Consider the following 14,463-nt stretch of genomic DNA (forward strand, 5'->3'; position numbering starts at 1 on the left):
AGACTTTTTCCCCCACAAAGTTCAGGGTTCACTAATGGATGAAACAGAGTTTAAGCACAGTCTTGTTTTTCTCTCATGTCATCCCTTTATGTGAGGAGCAACTCCTAGTCAGTGATCCAATGAATATATGTGAAGTTAAACATACACATAACTGTTTGATGGGTCAGGGCCTAGTATGGTACAGGAAAACATTACTGGATCTGTGCAAGCAAATGTGTTTCATGCAGCATTTCAACCTCTAAACGTTCTGAGTAGCAAAAGGAACAGAGCTATTATTAGTGATGATGAGTGTGGGACTTTCTTAAAGCAGCAATCATTACTCATCTATTTTCATTTGCAGAAGTTTTCTAACAAAAGGCAGGCACAAATGTAATAGCAGAGGCTAGGAGGTGGATAGTAGGAGGGAAAAAGTGCTATCAGTTTCTGAAAGCTAGTGCTTAGTAAGACCTTTCTGTGTAGCTTTGGTTTTGTGGCCATCAGAAACACAGTTGACTGGGAACTCTTGCCTCGCTGGGTCAAAAAGTAAAAAATGAATTCAGAGGGTAAGTTTTGGGTTTTGTTTGTTTTCTTTGTTAGTTTAAAATATGGTGCTTTTGTATCAAACAGCTTCTGTTTTGCGGGAAGCCATTCCAGCATGGTATTGTATTCACATGTTCCTAACTCCTTGCAGTTGGTTTGCATGAAGTGCATTAAGAACTAGAGACTGGCTTGTACTGTGTATGGAGTTCAGATAAGGAAGTTGGTATATGAACTTACTGAAAAGTAGTCTCTGAATGGAAAGATAAGGGTAATAAAACTCTTGGAGGTACTTATTGAATTGCTGGCTGTCTCTTAAGGAGTTTTATTAAATTGTAAATCTTTCCTCCCTCACCCTTTTCTAAAATGGAAAAGTCCAACAAGTTTGCATAAGACCTTTATATGATCTTTAATGATCAACTGTTTCACTTCCATGTTTGACTAAATGTCCATTAGTACTGCCTTTACTATTTAACTATGCATATTTGGAATGATGCTGTCATGGGTTCATTTCAGGGTAGACTCTCCATAGACTGAAAATTTGCATGCTGTGCTTTTCAACATTTTTGTGTGTGCTGAAGGGCACTGGTCCACGTTAAGGAAAAGGTGAAATATTCCCATTGACTTCAGTGTACTTTGGCTTGAATCTTGAGTTGTTAGGTTATTGCTGCTCAACATACTGAAAGTTAGTCTTAAACTTCCATGGAGTTTCCAGTATACCTTGTGCAAACCCAATAAAATCAAGGAACAGCATTTTCTCTTTCCCAGTAGTAAGATTAAGGCTTACTTTGCAAATTAGATTAATTCATAGGGTATTATGCTTCTCTTAATGAGAAATTTACTCACTTTTCATGGGCAACATGAATTGGGTGAACTAATCCTTACATATTGCTTATTGCTGGTATAAATATTCTTTATGTTCAAAATGTCTGTTTAAATTTTTGCAGCGGGGTAGGGAAACGAGCAGAGAAGTGTTAAATTAGAAAAAACAAATGGAACAGAAAAACTCTAATACAATTGTTCTTAGAGAGTTTCTTCTAACAGCCTAACAGGTTGCAGTTACTAAGCTTAAAGTCTGCGTTGATGCCAAAAGTGCATTATTTTTTTTTCTGATAAAGGATGAGACACAAGAAGACAAGTCAACATGTAAATCAGTGGGACCATCCACACAAATTAGAAGGTCAGAATTTGGCCCATAATTATTGTACTAAGGCCTCTTCCTGCTTCTATTGAAATCCGTAACAAAACTCTTCTTGACGTTTTAATGGTGCTGGTTAAAACCCTAACTAGTTACATTTCACTTTATTGCCACTTTCTTACATTTCTAAATCTTAAATTTGCTTTATTTTAAATAAATACAGATCTAAAACTCAAGTAAACCAGACACTTTCTCTTTAATAGCAAGCTCTTAGCATTTCAGAGTCTTGCTGTCTCCCTGCTTGCTAAGCTGCAGGGTGGAGAATGATTGAGTGGTACAAATGTAACACTTTGTGATTTGCCTACATACTGGATTTAACAACTAAAATAACCATTTTTTTGTCTGTATTCACAGCATTGGCTTTATTGCACATAAAGATTTTAGTAAGTCCAGGTCAGCATAAAAAGTTCAAAATGACCTGGCACCAGAATGAACAAACAAATCTCCACCCTCTGGAAACAGGAGTCTACAGTAGAGAATTTTAATTTGCTTGTTTTTCTCTATGGCAAACATTTAATTTCTTTAGTGTTAACTCTGGTAGCGTGGCTTATGCAAGCAGGATGTCAAATAGGGAGGGAGGGGGATTCCCAAGTAATATACTATCAATATACTGGGGGGAGGGATAGCTCAGTGGTTTGAGTATTGGCCTGCTAAACACAGGGTTGTGAGTTCAATCCTTGAGAGGGCCACTTAGGGACTCTGGGGCAAAATCAGTACTTGGTCCTGCTAGTGAAGGCAGGGGGCTGGACTTGATGACCTTTCAGGGTCCTTTCCAGTTATATTAAATAGGTATATCTCCATATATTATTATTATATTAATCCAGTATTCCTGGGCATCACTGTTAACTTTCAGCACAACAGTGTTAATCTATTTTTCTAGATGTATTCTTCTAGTTGTGGTGGTAAATAGTTAAAATTCAACTTTCTAATGGGTTGGACTGAGACAATTTGACTAATACTGTATCTGACGTAGGGATGGTGGCTGTTCCAGTTGGAAGAATTCAGGTGATACTTTGAGTATATTTCTTTATTACTACATGCATAAAAATATTCATGTGCCTCCACGTTTGCAGGATTGAGCCGTTATTTTTCTATCTTGCATTTACGTTTTTGATTCATTAGTCTCAATGAAATAAATGACATTTAGGATTTTTTTCTGACTTTTCAATTTAACTCCGTTTCTTTGCATTTAATCCCTCGTTCCCAAATGCTTCAATGTGCAAAAGTTTACTGCCAGTACTAATTTCCGCTCTGCTGTTAGGTAGAAAAAAACATTGCAGTATTACAGAAGAGCTCTCCAAGCCACAACTCCTTCACAGGGGAGTGTGTTTTGACTGGTATGCTATTGATCAGTGGATTCATTATTACTGTATTAATGAAGAACTGAGAAACCCGAAGATATTTGAGAAAAGTCATGATGTTTAATAAAAAAAAAAAAAACCCACCTATGTTTATTATTTAAAGTTGCCTTCTGGGCTTTTAGTCTTTAGGGGATGTACTTGGTTGTGGAGAAAAAACTTGAAAATGTGACTCCTGATGACTAGAAACTTCTTTAAATGAAAACTGAGAGTTCTTGCATATCACTTGTCTCCAGGAGCTGATGATTTAAGTAAACCCAGATATCACAAGTTGGTAATGTTGCTAATATCTGTTGCCCATGTGTTTTTAAATGTATTCCCGGAACACCTTTTTAATTTTTTTTCTGTGCACATTACTCATTCAGGCTAAGTGTATGCTTAGCTTTAAGGAAATGGGCCCTGATTTTACTCTCATTTAACTTGCTAGAAAGACTCCCATTGACTGCAGTAGTAGTTGAATCAGACACAATGAGTTGTATCTCTGAACTCTGGGAGTCTGCTCACATACATAAAGGTGTGTGCCAAAATGCTTTCTGGCCCTAAAAGATTACATGTTCCTTATTGTAGAATGACCTTTTGTCACCTCTGTTTTACTGACGTATTCTGTTTCACTTAGCGTATAGGTGGAGAAGAATATAAAATTCCTAACGAATTAAGATAAGATTAATGAAATGTAATCTTATTTCTAATATCAAACATTTTTAAAGAGCTGCCGTGCAATTTGTAGCAGCGCAGCTGCTATCATAGTTTTGTATGTCTCTGTTGCTAGTACTTGCTAATGCTTCCCATGTAATTCTTTTCAAGGCCATTATCTCACCATAGACTTTGGCCCATAAAAAATGCTTTGGCATGTGAACTGTATTTTTCTGGTTGCTGCTGATGTTGCAATATCCATTTACATAGAGCTGCTGCTGCTGCTGCCGTTTTACCTAGAGCTTTTTGCTCTTTTCTTTGTTTTGGGGAAAATTTTGCTTTCAGTATTACAGCCTTTCCAGACTTTGCATTCAATGCACAGGTTGCAGTTGTAGGAAATACTTTTCAGTTTTGTGTTTTTTTTTTAACCATCCACACATGTATGGTTGTGATTAAACATTCGGTATGCAAAATAAGGAACTAGAACATAGTTCCTGTAAGCAATTGCTTTACTTTATTTTATATTTTAAAAGCTTACGATCCATACTAGTTGATATCGTTATTGCTCTAAGTGTAGTATTCTCATTTAAATACCTTTTTAAAAGGTGAAGGTTATTTTTTTCATATGAAAATGATTTTAATAGAATAATCAAAATGTCTTTACAAAGCTCTGATTCCAATAGGCAGGATTTTACAGTACAGTTTGAGAGGGAAAAAATGCAGGTTCCGGTTTTACACTGTAGATGCTTGTTCATTAAGTAACTTTTAAGCCCTCACCTAAGGGTGCTGGAGACTAAATCTCTAAATGTCTGCCAATTGGGTATTGCACGGGCAACGAAGGCTTCCCCTTTCCGCTCTACCAGTGTGTCAAAATGTGCTTGGAGGAGCTTAAAGGTGAGAGGAGAGAAGAGCTCAGTGTCTGTGACTGCTCGGGATAGAAGGGTGCTGATCTTCTCAATTGTTGTAGTGATGTGACAGGCTAGAAGGTCTCTTCCGCTGACCCACCCTGTTAACAGGTGTTGGTGGCTTCATCCATTGTTCCAACATTCTGCTGTGTCTTTTGCAAGTGTGCCCTGTTAACTCCACCTGTGATAACGAAAGAAATGTGGGTTTGCTTCATGGCTACGGAGGAAGGATGACCTTGTAGTTAAGGCCCAGGTCTGGCACTTGGGAGTTGGGTTAAATTCTTGTCTCTACCACACATTCCATCTGACCTGAGCCAAGTCACTTGGAGGACATTTTCAAAAGCACAAATAAGAGGTAGGTGCCCAACTCTCCTATGACAGTCAGTGGGAATTGGGCATCTACTGCCCTTTGTGACTCTGTAAATGTCTCCTAAATCTGCCTTGGTTCACTATCTGTAAAGTGGAGATCATGCCCCCTTTCTCACACACCTATGTCTAGTCTATGTAGACAGTCAGCTGTTTGGAGCAGGGACACTCTTTCTTGCTACATGGGTGCATAGTGTCCACCACCGTGAGAACCCAGTCTTGGAGCCTCTAAAGCACTATAAGACAGATAATAAATGTACATGTCTCTGCATTGCCACGAGATCATGCAGTTTGATGACCAGTAAAAATACCAGAAAACAGTCTTCCAGAGCCATAGATACAAATGTGCAAAAGAAGGTTGATTAGTAGCAAGACCTTTTTTTTTTTTTTTTTTTTTTTAAGGTAGATTTTTGAAGTGGCTCTGCTATCTCATGGCAACTCCCAGAGAAAGCGGCTTTCCTCCAGCCCAACCAAAATCTGCTGTATGTTTGTTATACATGCATTTTCACAGAGACCTGAAGAAATACAAAATCGCCAAGATTTTACAATGACTAGGTTTTTGATTTCTCCAGTTCTGGTTGTTCAGTGTGGGTTGCTTTAAAGGTCTGTGACTTTTTGGGATGGCCAGGAAGAGAAGGCGCTCAGCACTTTCTGAAAATCAAGGGCCCTTTTTAAGATGTCAAGATGGACAACAAAAACGAAGGCACTAAGCTTTTGAGGGTTACCCCTCGCCCCTTATCCCTGTCCACATCCCCCTCCGCTCCCGGAGCAGGGGCCAGGAAAGGGGCCGCAGCTCTGGGGAAGGCAGGGAGACATGGGATAAGGGGACTGAGGTTGGGGCTGCAGCTCGGGGTGGGTCTGGGACCGGGAATGGAGCCACGGCCGAGGCTGGGGATGGAGCTGCGAGACTGGGACGTGTCTGGGAGCAGGACTGGAGCAGATCTGGGGGCGGGAAGGGGCTGGGTGGTGTTCCCTCCCTGCCCCCCCTGGGGGCTGACCTGGCCCCCTGTCGTGCTCCCCCCCCCGCTGTATTTTCCTCCACGTCCTCCTAGGGGGGCACATCCCGCAGTTTGGGGACCGCTGCACTAAAGTCTCTGGGGACTCTAGAAAATCTTGACCTTATTTTCCTATGTTCGTATATACAGTTGTTGCTAACTGCAGAGATAATCCCTGCCTGGAAAATCAGTGTCCACGTGGTCATATAGGACCCTCTGGCTTGATGGAGGAGCAGAGGATGAAAAACATATGGCAGCAGTAATTGAGGTGGAATGCAAGACTATTTTGACAAGGGTTTTGGTGATGACATAATGAAAAGGGTTAACTTCTTTCTTTATTTTCCAAGGAAGAAGCAAGACTTGGAGACTGGAGGTGGAGAGAAAGATGCATAGAAACTTATCCAAGGTAGCAAATTACAGTGACAGACAGGGTAGTGTTGATGCCAGCTACAGGGGAGCATTTTTAGAGCATTAAATCCAGTGTCTTACTGCCAGAAATATTATTGTATATGGAAATATTCAGGCATTGAATAGACCTAGCAAATGTTTTTTGGTTATTCCTAGGAGAGATTACAGAAAATATAAGAAGTTTAAAGGTGCATTTAAAAACATAATTATCTCATTGTCTAATGCTGCTCCATAGACTCTCCTTGCAGTGAGAAGACCCCCCAGGTCACTTAATGGAACTTGGGAAGCTTGGTGCAATGGATAATCTTTGTGATTTGTTTCATTCTGTGTTTATTATTTTGCAAATTGTGTAATGTTTAACACTTCCAGATGTTTGATTTTTGAACTAATACATGCACAGACAGAACACCCTAAAGACTAACAGATCCACCATCATCAAATATTGTTATTAGAGCAAATAAATATTGGTATGGTTAAAAGTGAGTGATTAAACATTGTACACGGACTCATCATATGATGTACCCTTACTAAGCTGTCATCAATATATATCTACCTTTACCGCACTTAACTGTGTTATCTGATGTTGGACATATGCATGCATTGGTGAGAAAATGTGATGCTTCCTTATGTTCCTATTGAGCTGACCTTACATGATTGAAATTTTGCTTCAGTATCAATTTTCCAGTAAAATTAAATTGCTCAGTGTGAATAAGATTATCTGACCAATTGAACCTTTCATGCCTCAGTAGTAATCAGGAATAGATCACAGCTTCAGAATGCATGTGTTAAGATTATTTGCCACTTTTTTTTTTTTTAAACTTGATCTGCAGATATCCCCGGAGGAATGTCGGTGAGGGATCCCCAGTTATGCGGTTTGGTTGGATTGTGCAGAGAAGTCACATGGTATTGCTTCTGTTCCCTGATTGGAACAGGATGGAAGCATTAAATACTTGTGACAGAACTTAAAATTTGGCTTCTGCAAAATATTCACCAAGGTGACTGACATTTGCTTTCCAGTAAAACTGAGTAACATGAGAGTTTGTGGAAAGGAAATAAAAGGAAGGAATTATTTAGTAAGTAAATATTTTAAAATGTGTGTGAACATTAGCCTCTTACCTTGAAATATTTTTCTAACTCTGTTTTTCTGTCCATTCATGTTCTGGCATGTCCAGTGTCAACCATAAATCACTTTAATCGTTTGAAACTCCCATTAAGTATACTCTTAAAAATGCCAAATAGAGTCCATGTTTTAGTTCTTTGTATGGAAAATAGTGTCAGTGCTCTTGTGTGGTTTAGTTCCAGATTTAATTTTTCTGGTCTTCTGACTTTATTACTCACAGTCTGAGTTTGTAGCTGCATAATATTGAAGGGACACGGAGACTCTTGACCGAGGCAGATTTTAGTACTCTAGAAAGACCAAAAAGGTCCCACTGATAATGAGAGTGGGGAGGAGGTGAAATCTAAAAATCTTAACCTGGGTGGTTTATATGAACTGAACCAGATACAGCAATAGAATTGTGGACATCTTTAGGCATGGAAAACACAGGAAGATAAAAGCAACATGTGTGCATTGCCCCCATGTGCACTGGCTAGATTTTGTGTGTGTGCGCCTAAATGAGAGCTGAGCGCTCTTGAAAATCTTACCCCAAATAGTTGTCAACAAGAAATGTTCTCTCTGAAACGCTGTTGCCAATGAATACAGTGACTGTTCTCGTCTAGATTTCTCCCCCGCCCCAAACCCACATGCTCAGTTCTGCATATTGTTCCCAATATAAACTCCAGGAATCTTAGGTGTACTCTTGACACAGTAAGTCAAAGAAAAGGCAGAAGCAGCCAAAACCCAATAATTATTTATGAAGCAATAACTAATGGATTTACAGAAATCTAGGCACTCAAGTTATTTATAAAATGGGAAAGAACAAGGGGTCACATTGGAGGTATTTTCTTCTTTGCGGTTTCAGTTCAATGCTTTTGAACTTTGGTTCACTCAGCTGGACTAATACACAGAAGTACACGGGGCAATAAGAAAGTTGGCACAGAAAGAGAGTTCCAAGAAATTGCAGTACAGTAGATGTTGACATTTATTTTCCAGACAATGTAGTGTACCAAATGTGTTTCCTTAGAATATTTCCATATTAATATTTCTACAAGTAAATCTACATTTATTGTGCAGGAGCTTAGAGCAAAAGGCTATTCAAGTGTTTCTCAGTTTTGCTCACTTTCCAACAGGGGTGGAGTTTCACTGTACAATAACTCCTCACTTAACGTTGTAGTTATGTTCCTGAAAAATGCAACTTTAAGTGAAATGCTGTTAAACGAATCCTGTTTTCCCATAAGATTTAATGTAAATGCGGGGGGTTAGGTTCCAAGGAAATTTTTGGAGGGCAGACAAAAGGCATCATGTACTGTACTGTACTGCGGTTGGGAGTGCCCCTGGCTTACCCCACACAGGCACAGCCCGCTGCAGGCAAGGATACTAGGAAGTACCTTCGTGGCGGCAGCCAGGGCCGGTGCAAGGAAGTTTTGCACCCTAGGCGAAACTTCCATCTTGCGCCCCCATCCCCCCTAGCCCTGCAGCAGCTCCCTGCCTCCGTCCTGAGGCGCCCCCCTGTGGCAGCTCCCCCTCCCCGGGGAGCCATGCGGCAGCTCCCCACCCCAGCTCACCTCTGCTCTGCCTCCTCCCCGAGCACGCTGCCCCCGCTCTAATTCTCCTCCCCTCCCAGGCTTGTGGCCCCAAACAGCTAATTGGCACCGCAAGCCTGGGAGGCGGGAGAAGTGGAGCGGCCGCTGCGCTGGGAGAGGGAGTCTGACCCGCACAGGTCAGCGTGCCGCCGGCAGCCCAGCCCAGGAACACTGAAAAAAAAAATTGGGGGCACCGCTTTTTGGCGCCCCCAAATCTTGGTGCCCTAGGCAACCGCCTAGTTTGCCTTAATGGTAGCACCGGCCCTGGCGGCAGCTTCCCTGGAGAAGAACAGGCGCCAACTTTGCCAGGGGATGCTCCAGGCCCGCCTCTTCCTGTTCCTGCTCCACTCCAGGCCCGCCTCTTCCCACGCCCACCCCCACTCCGCCTCCTCTCCGGAGCACACCGCGTCCCTGCTCCTCCCCCCCGCCCTCCGGCCCCAAGTCCTAAGCGCTGCCGAACAGCTTTTGGTGGTGGGGGAAGTGCTGGGAGAGAGGGGGAGGAGGCGGAGAAGAGGAATTTGTGCAATGCTCCCTTGTAAAGTCGCTGCTCTTCCACAGAATCTTACAAGCAGTGGGCAGAGCAGGCAGCCAAACGACATTATAAGGGAGCATGGCACAACTTTAAAAGAGCATGTTCCCTAATTGAGCAGCGACATAACTTTGAAACAACATTAAGCGGGAGGACGTTAAGTGAGGAGTTACTGTATTGATAGTTAATAGTTTCAAATGATTGTACCAGTACAGATTTGCTATGTTAAAATGTTGTGTTTTCTGAGGGCCTAATCCAAAGCTCACTCACCTCAATGGAAATCCTTTAAAATTTCAGATAACTTTTCCTGTACCTGAGTGAGAGAATATGGACCGAGTACATCATTAAATTGGAATGGGATTTGTTTACACGCTGAATTTTCATGTGCAGCTTGGGGGTAGCGTTTTGCCTGTGGTATCAGTTGGTGACTTCAGATGACTTTGAGCCCTCAAAGGGTAACAACCTGTCTATCTGACTTAGGGTACATCTGCATTCCAGCTGGACTATGAATTGGGCTTGTGTAGCTGCACCCATGCTAGCTGTCTTAAAAATACAGAGTGAGGATGCCACAGTGCAAGCTTCAGTTCAGGCTGCACAAGCGAGAATGCATTCGCAGGGGTCCGATGGGATTGTGCAGTTTGCACTGACGTGCCCTGCAGTGTGCTCCCGTCTATTTTTAGCAAGCAAGCTAGATTGCAGCTAGCACAGGTGTGTCTACACAACCCGCATATCATAACCCGCGCTGCAACGTGAATGTACCCTTAAAGTTTTGAGTAGGTTGCTAGAAAGATCTCATTAACAAAGAAATTAACCCTTGGTGAATAATCAGCCTCAGTACAGTAACTTCTTGAGGCATCATCCAGATTTCATGAGTCAACGTTTTCAAGTGTTGCCAGCACTCAAACTGTTCTTAAATGTTTAATTTGTGAAACGAATCGGGTTGCTCCTTTAGGCAGTCTTCTCCTCTGCTGTGCTTATTTCGCCTTATCTCCACACCCACTCACGGGCAGAGTGTCCTGTTGCACACTGAAAAATCCTAGTGGGAGAGTGCCAACTTGCCAGAAGTTAGGTTGGCTTTGTTCTGTCACCTTCCCATTAAAATTATGAGACTCTAGTTTGCATAGAGTGAACTGTTTGGTTTGAACATAACACATTCTCTCTCTCCCCCCCCTCCCCCCAAACATGACTAAGGGAAGATTGATGAGATATTGTGTTAGCAATCTCGGTCAAATTCTTCATTCTTCACTTGAGCAAAATTCCCACTGACTTCAACCATAGCTTTTGGCCATAAATTATTTGGCTCTAGGTATGTAAATCAGCAGAGTCAAAAGAATCTCAAGTGACAAACTGAGGCATCATCAATCCATTAATGATGATTCTTTTTAATTGACTAGACAAGAGCAGAGGTAGCAGTGTTTGAAGGAAACCAAGGTATTAGCACTATTGAAAAATGAGACCCAGGAAATTACTAAGCAATTTAACTCATTATTGGATGAAAGATTAGAAAAAAATGTAAAAGAATTAAGATTTCTAATGTACTTAAAGGAATAGGAGAGAGATGCAAACACCAATTAATAAAACACAAGCTAACTGTAGAGTTCTCCAACATGCATTCAAACTGTGATGGCTTGTACGTGCAGCTAAATGAGTAGCCTTCAGTAGTGGTCTGGAGATCTTAGAGCACTCAGTAACTTTAAATGGGATCTGATTGATGCTATGAAGCCTACAGAACAGTGTTTCAAAAAAGACCCACCCCAGTTGAAATCCTGGCCCTAGCCATGTCTATTGGCGTTTACCCAACCGACTGTCCTCATTGGGGGAGGATTTTACCTCTCACCAGCAGCATAGTCGAGGGCAAAGTTGGGTACACTGTGTTTACCCACTTCTCATTTGGGGAATACAGAGTTTAGGTTAAGAGTTTACCCACTTTTTTTCTTTTAACCACTACACCAATGTCCCTCACCTCTTTTACCCTTGAAATCTAATTCCTTGTGCAAAGGAATCTGAGAATAGCTAAATGAAGTTTGACAGGCTAAGTGAAATAAGTGAAACAAGGCTCCATCTAGTGCACATGTGTCAAACTCAAGGCCCGCGGGCCACATCCGGCCCGCCATACAATTATATCCGGCCCGCGAAATCGTTTTATATATCTGTTTTTAATGGCCCTGTGATATGACGCCCCAATAACACACACTACAAATCCCATGATGCAGTGCAATTGCCGCCAACGGCAAGCCGCGGTTCAAGTTCGCGGTCTGTTGATGTATACAACGCTAATATCAAATCAAAGCTAGACCCCAACAATGGCCAAGAGAAAAATTGATTCTGAAAACCGAGGCTTTCAAAGCCGGTGGGAGAATGAGTATATGTTTACTGAAATTGCAGGTAAACCAGTGTGTCTCCTTTGCGGGAGTAATATCGCTGTAATGAAGGAGTATAACCTAAGACGGCACTACGAGACGAAACATGAGAACAAATTCAAAAACCTGAGCGCAGGACAGAAGCTACAAAAGGTAGAGGAGTTGAAGAAGAATTTGACATCCCAGCAGACGTTTTTCACCAAAGCAAAATCACAAAGTGAAGCTGCTGTGAAAGCAAGTTTCATTGTGGCCGAAGAGATCGCCAAATCAGGACGGCCGTTTACCGAGGGGGAATTCGTAAAGAATTGTATGATGAAAGTGTGCGACGTCCTTTGTCCAGATAAAACGCGAGCGTTTGCAAATGTAAGCCTCAGCAGAAACACTGTTGCTAATCGGGTTTGTGAGATGGCGACTGATTTGAAAACACAGTTGACAAAGAGCAAAAGATTTTGTTGCATACTCCCTTGCCGTGGATGAAACTACTGACGCGACTGACACTGCACAGCTGGCGATATTTATCCGTGGTGTGGATTCCAATTTGTGCGTAACAGAGGAAATACTGGACATTAAATCGATGCACGGGACAACGAAAGGAGAAGACATCTTTGGAAATGTATTTCAAAGTGTAACCGACATGAAACTGCCGTGGGAAAAACTCGTTGGACTTACAACAGATGGCGCACCTGCTATGTGTGGTGAAAAAAATGGACTGGTGGGAAGGATGCGCTCAAAGATGCGGGAGGAGAACTGTGCCGGTGAGTTGACAGTGTATCACTGCATCATACACCAGGAATCGCTGAGTGCTAAAGTCCTAAAAATGGATCATGTGATGAACACTGTAACACAAACCGTCAACTTTATCAGAGCCCACGGTTTAAATCACCGCCAATTCCAGTCTTTTCTGCGGGAAATAGATAGCGAGTTTGGCGATATGCCATATCATACGGAGGTCCGGTGGCTAAGTCGGGGAAAAGTTCTCAAAAGACACTTTGAGCTGCGAGAGGAAATCTGCCAGTTCATGGACAGTAAGGGGAAAGACTGCACAGTTCTGCGGGATGAAAAGTGGAAATGTGAGTTGGCGTTCCTGGCTGACATAACGTCGCATCTTAGCACTTTAAACCTTCAACTCCAGGGACGGGAGCACATAATAACCGATATGCATGATGCAGTGAAGGCATTTCAAGTGAAGCTGCGCTTATGGGAGACACAAATGCACCAATGCAACTTGTCTCACTTTCCCTGTTGCCAAGTAATACGGAACCAAGAAAGTGCCACAGTTTTCCCAAATGCCACCTTTGCTGAAAAACTCAGCGCGCTGCGCACTGAGTTCGCACGGCGCTTCAGTGACTTTGAGGCACAGAAAAGTAACTTCGAGCTGCTTCGCAACCCATTTGCAGTCGATGTGGAAACCGCACCTTTAGAAATGCAGATGGAGCTGATAGAACTGCAATGTAACGGGACACTGAAGGCAAAGTACGACACTGCGGGGCCAGCACAGTTCACTCGCTTCATTCCTGAAGCGATGCCGCAGCTCCGCCAACATGCGGCTCGAATCCTGTCCATGTTTGGCAGCACATATCTGTGCGAGCAGCTGTTCTCTGTGATGAAAATTAACAAAACGTCACACAGGAGTCGCCTCACTGATGAACACCTGCAATCGATCCTGAGAATCTTCACAACACAGAACCTAACCCCAAACATAAACGAACTTGTTGCAAAGAAAAGACTCCAAGTATCAGGCTCTGACTAAATAGGACAAGAAAATGGAATGTTATGATTTGTTATGATTATACTTTTGCTTTAAATTCAATTTTTTATTTATATTTTCAGATTTTTTAATATTCCAGCATGTACAGATTTTGAATGTATTGTATTGACAGGATATTTTTTTATGAAGAGCAAAATATTTTAAGTTGAAATGTATTTATTTTGGAATGATATCCTGTATTTTGGTTCATATTAATGGTTAAAAAACATAAATATTTAGTCTGTTAAATAAATGGTTATACTGTTCGGCCCGCGAGTTTTGAGTTTTGGCCCCCTGTGCAATTGAGTTTGACACCCCTGATCTAGTGTATGAGAGTATGCAGTTAGACTTTGTTTTTAGTTCTTTTAGCAAAGTACGGAAAAATTCAAAACCGGCAGGGCCGCCTCTGTTTATCAAACAAGATTAACTCTGGGCATCTAGTATGAAGCATCAGCAAGTATGTGCACAAGCATATATTAACAGAGTGGCTTTGGCTTATGGTGCTTGCTCAGTAAGCATGAATTGTATACCATAGCACGTTTCATGTTCATTTTACATCAGTTCCACCTGTAAATAGTTCATAATAGCTTCGTTAATAAAACAAGCAAGTTCTGGTGTGAGAGTTGGCACCAGGATACCGAAGATACTAACTATGGGAACAAATAGAAGAGTAACACTGTCTTAACAGTAGGCGGAGTTGAGTCCAAAAAAGGTAGACATATAGGCCCTTTTCTGAAGGGAGGGTGGGGGTGTATGTAATCTACAC

General features: G+C 41.9%; 1 protein-coding gene across 7 annotated transcripts in view; it reads left to right on the plus strand.

The window, feature by feature from the left end:
* The window catches only part of MITF (melanocyte inducing transcription factor), a 164,473-nt gene that overhangs the window by 61,767 nt on the left and 88,243 nt on the right, over nucleotides 1-14,463 (plus strand). The window contains exon 1 of one of the 7 annotated variants that reach the window (XM_065550728.1): nucleotides 6,342-6,377. The exons of the other annotated variants lie outside the window; for them this stretch is intronic. The gene's annotated coding sequence lies outside the window, so the exon portion shown is untranslated. Of the gene's footprint in view, nucleotides 1-6,341; nucleotides 6,378-14,463 lie in introns of those variants that run through there. 7 annotated transcript variants of the gene reach the window in all.

The sequence above is a fragment of the Chrysemys picta genome, chromosome 7, assembly GCF_011386835.1.
Source record: "Chrysemys picta bellii isolate R12L10 chromosome 7, ASM1138683v2, whole genome shotgun sequence".
Taxonomy (NCBI): Eukaryota; Metazoa; Chordata; order Testudines; family Emydidae; genus Chrysemys; species Chrysemys picta.